Source organism: Cottoperca gobio, chromosome 14 (genome assembly GCF_900634415.1).
Source record: "Cottoperca gobio chromosome 14, fCotGob3.1, whole genome shotgun sequence".
In the NCBI taxonomy this organism is placed as follows: Eukaryota; Metazoa; Chordata; class Actinopteri; order Perciformes; family Bovichtidae; genus Cottoperca; species Cottoperca gobio.
This window is the reverse complement of record NC_041368.1, coordinates 18,204,891-18,209,966: the sequence shown is the minus strand read 5'-3', so window position 1 is coordinate 18,209,966 and position 5,076 is coordinate 18,204,891. Positions and strand designations below refer to the sequence as shown.

General features: G+C 40.0%; 1 long non-coding RNA gene across 1 annotated transcript; it reads right to left on the bottom strand.

The window, feature by feature from the left end:
* Positions 1-202: 202 nt before the first annotated feature.
* On the bottom strand, positions 203-4,814 carry LOC115019210 (uncharacterized). Its single transcript, XR_003833438.1, has 3 exons — positions 4,777-4,814; positions 948-1,070; positions 203-369 (listed from the first exon to the last, which is right to left on the bottom strand). It is a non-coding gene; the product is annotated as an uncharacterized LOC115019210 (long non-coding RNA).
* Positions 4,815-5,076: the final 262 nt, after the last annotated feature.

The window sequence follows — 5,076 nt, the reverse complement described above, 5'->3', positions numbered from 1 at the left end:
TGCTATGGATAGAGAGAAAAACAAATGTCAACGTCTGCCTCATGTTGCATTTCAACTGTCATCTTGCATCAGCTTCAATGGTTAATGCGCTTTGCATGTGCATGCTCGCACTCATTAGACAGCTGAAATCGGCTGACTTCCTCCCCATCTGTGAGCATAATGGTTTCCCTCCATATTTACATAACATTATACTGACCATCATTGCAGAGTCGCCAACACGGTCCCCATACTGATTGCTGTGCTGTGAGGCATGTTGTGTTCTGACCTCTCACGTGCAGCACTGAACAGAAGCAATCATCTCTCTCGCTGTAAACCGCAATGCTGCTCAAATTCTTTTTTGCAGCATTATTTATTTATCCAGAAAAAGCACTGCTGGTAAAGAAACATACTCAGTTTTAGTTTTCTCATGATTTTGCCTCTGATTATTACTAACGCATATAAACTTAGCTCAACATGTTTCTAGGACTTCTTTCAAGTGTTGGATTAACATAAAGCGGCTGTGTGACGGGAGCATCAAAGGTGTGATGTGAAGCCTAGTATAGAAAGGGGAAATGTCAGTGTGGGCTAAATGAGCAACCGTCACATGCCCTGGATTGAAGCACGTGACCAAATGATAAGAAAATACTGCTGGAAATCTTCATTGTAACATTCAGTGAATGGAAGCAAATAAGGCGTCAGGGTCTCGAAGGCCAAAACAATAAACAAAAAAGCCCACACTAACTGTAAAATGAAGACTCAACCGAAAATAAAAGCTCAATAGAGGGACAATACCAAGCTCTCTAACATGAGGAAAGAGGGATGCAAAATAAATGTAGAAGGTTTTCTTAAGGTTACCAAGACAACTTGAATTAGGCACTCCTACCAACTAGTCAACAAAGACAAAGAATGGGTTAAACAGAGCTGTATCAAGGTACTATAAAGAGCACAGATTTTCATCAATAACATACAGCAGCACCAGCCCAACACACAGCTCGGTGGCCTGGTTCTAGGTGTTGATACACAGCTCCACTGTCGAACGTATGAAGTTCAGGTGTGGGGGATCCAGGTACTCAGAGAGAGGAATGGCAGACCTGAAACAGTATACAAAAATGTTTAGTTGACATGGAGACAGCCTTGACAGATTAGAGCGGTCTTTAAATAGCTCCACAATCACGTGTGCTGGGGCTCGACCTCTGATGCGAAATATGAAATATTGGCTTAGGGCCTGACTCAGTAGCGGGTACAATTAAACTACCGAAAAGGCTCGTAATCTTAACACCCACAATAAATCTAGAATAGCACAGACCATAAATAGGACAGAACATAAATAGGTCTTTATCTAATAGGTTTGTTTCTAAAACACTGTCATTCTACTTAAAGGGGAATGTTTTAAGATTTACAGAAAGCTTTTTATCTAAGCTGCCACTGTAACACAGTTCCTCTTCATAGTTATATCATGCTGTTAACGTCTACATTTGGATGACAGTATCAATGGAAATCAGGTTCGAGGACAAGTGGGATTCCTGAAGGGACATTTTGAAAGGTGTCCTGCTGCTTATAAACAGTACTTGCAGAAAACACAACTTCCCCCGACATTTCCAAATGCTAACCACAATATAATATCCAACAATCCTGCACCCTACTGAGCTGTGAATAAAATAACAAGTCTTATAATTGCTTTTGAGAAATGTTTTTGTCCCATCTTTAACCATAACTCAAGTATATCCAATCTAAGAATCCCCTGTGTGTCTGCTTCCAGCAGAAATTGTGAAATTCTTAAATCCACATGTCTGCTGATGAAAGTGAATCCTGGGTAACCCGAACTTAAGAAAAAAAGACAAATAAAACATTATTTTTCTTCTTGAACGAAGAGCAAAAGAGACCAAAAGACAATGCTGTTTTGATGTACATCTGTATTTGTGCTCACACGTACGTGATATTTTGTTTGTGACTGTTATTGTAAACATCCCACCTCGGAGCACATACATCATATAGCTGGAAATGAGCAAAAATGTGCAATATTGTATGCAAACACATATAAATAAAAATTCATAAATAAGACCCCCATGCTCCCATCCCATGGGAGATTAACTGATTGAGCCGTATATGCAGGAAGTAGATATGAGGTCTGTGTTACTACAGAGGAACGGTTAATTGTAACTCTTCAGCTCATAAACTATAGTGGCCATGTTTATGGTAATAAAAGAAGATGTCACCCAGTGCAACAGTGTGGCTTATTGGTGAGTTTCTAATAGATGTCCATGTAACAGAGGACTAACATATATCAGGCCTTGGAATAATGTAATATTATATTAAAATGACCACAGAACTCTATCAGCTCTATCAGACAGTAGCAGACAAAGTTAGAGACGAGCTGGTGAAGAAAGTCAAATCTACTAGAGACCCAGTTGGTGGAGACCAACCGAGCTACATGTATATGGGAAATGAACGCTAAGGGTGCTCCGTGTACGCAGGTCACTGTCTGCTAACAAGTTCTCTTTAACAACTTCATAAGGCAGCTTATTTGGAAGGTCGTCTGCCCCCTCCAGATGACCAAAAAAAGGAAAAGAAAGAGATGAATTCATCTTTAAATAACGCACATTACAGTTGCTGTTGCTTGATTTGTCTTTCTCTCACACTTTGTCTCTTTCCTGTGCACTTGTTTTTCTCTCTCTCGCGCATCCAAATACAGACGCGTCTATTTTCTCCTCCTCTCCCAAGTCTCTGCCCCCACATCTGGTTCAGCTGTGGCTTGACAGGCTTAACATATTCAAAGCTACCAAGAGACAGAGGAGCAATTAGAGGCTAAATAAAACATCTTGTCATGTGAAAATGTGCATAATGTGTCAACCCTACGTCATTGTCCTATTTGTTTTGAATCTAATCTGAAAAGGCTGGCAGGTTTAATTTAGACGTGCATTTGAATTTCAGGCATTACGTACGGAGGAGTGAAATTTTTAACATTCCCTAACACATGGACCAGCTTGTTTATTTAATCTTCAAAGAAGAAGACATTAAAAGGCTCTTGTGTGGCATATACGAAACAGACACATATGATGTTTTTCAGTCCAGGAGGGCAACACATTGTGGGCTTGGTGGCGTGTAAGAATGGTTGTTATTGCAAGCAAAATATGTTTGCAGGCTTGTCAAGACATATGACACATTGGAGCACAGTTTTTCCATAGGCCTTAATGCAGCTGCCGTATATAGAATAAACTCAGACACGTTTTGAAGGCACACCTAAGGCTATGAATATGCCTTCCCTCATCTCTTTTGGATAGAAGCCACATGGAGCTTTTATGCCATGTCATGTTTAGCTCTCAGTTTTTAAAATAATTATACTTGTAGAATAAAATGATGCACCATCATACACAGAAAGGGAACACTTTACTCTAACTAATGCATTTGGCACATTTACATAATATTCTAGTTGCTTTAATTTCACAAATGCAAAGGGTGTTAGACGATGTTACTGCAACCCATAAAACATTTCCATAAAGGATTCAAACAGCTTTTATAAGATGACTGCACCGTTGATCTTTCCATGTACTACAGGTTACATTTGACCTGTTGTTACAAGGTTGGCTCTAAAGCATTCACAGTAGTTAATCCACAACCAGCTGTTAGCTCAGCAATATATTATCAATTCGCTTTCTCACAACTGATCTTATCGAGTAATTGTTTAAGCTACCTCAGCCTCGCCAAATCACTGTCCCAACGTATCTATAACTCAATACACAACAGTAACTGTGAAACTATATAATTTATGTCTAAATGCACACATAATGCCATAATATGAATATATTGGGTAAAAGTATATGTTACTATATGACTGAGTTTGGCTTTTTTTTTTTTTCAATATTTCTGAATTGATAATGGATCAAATGACTGTCATATGTGTAATGAGACCGTTGCTAGTAATGGCGGACCATTAGGGAATTATTACTCAGCTCTATTGATTTTTATAACATCTTTCAGCTCATTGTTTTGGTTGGCTCTCATCACGGCTGCTTCCAGCTGCAACAGATGTTTTCAGTGAAAAAAGCTCAGACAAACCGGCTTTACACTACCTGCCCAGCAGCACAGCAACAGCAGACAGACACAGTTAGCGACTGGTGGGTGATCATATTAGAGCAGCTAAAGACCAACACATTTTCCTCATAAATATGCAAAAAAAGAAATAACAAAATGCTAATGTTGCTCCATATCTGCTGGATGTATAAATAGTCAGCAAACACATTTGGAAGGTGATAATGTGTCAATGTTTAGAGCTTATTCTGCTGCCCCATGTTGCCAAAAAAAAACTAAAAATATGTACTGCTTTAAGTGAAGATATGAATGATTTATACCATTTGTTGCCTTTCACCTTACTGAAATTTGCTCCCAAAATTCTGACGTTAGAAAAACAAGTCGTTCTTCCTACGTCTTCCCTGCCCTTCACCAGATCCTTACAGCCGTCTCTACATCTAAATTAAGCAACCCACCAGACACTGTATCCTGAGGCAAGAGGCAGCTCCAGTGATGCAATGTCAGAAATCAAAGTAGACCGCGTTGTAACAGTACGATCAAGACAGAAGGGAGGTGGGACTCAATTGCACGACAGAGGCATTGAATGGAAATAGTCTTTGCTGAAAACTTTTCAGTTGCTATGGTACACGCATAGACAGTTGAACATACAAAGTATCAAGGGGTAATCCAGGAGCAGAGTCGGGTCACAGAAACAGGTTTGGTACACGGGCAGATACTCAGCGTAACAGCACAGCAGACAAGGATCAGGCATGGGCAGAATCGAGTCACCGGGGAAGCCGGGGAATCAAATGCTTGGGAAACAGGAAGACGGGACAAATGCTGGAACTCTTGACATCGAAGTACGAAGACGAACTGGCAACGAGAGACAAACAAAACAGACTCTATATACACACCAAGAAGTGAGAGGGAACAAGACACAGGTGAGGACACTAACGAACAGATTGGGAACACCTGGGGGTAGGAAGTAGAAACAACAGAGAACAAGTAATTAACAAAATAAAACAGGAAGTACAAACACAACACAAAACATCTAACGAACAGGCCGAGACCTAATACACGTAGGTCTTT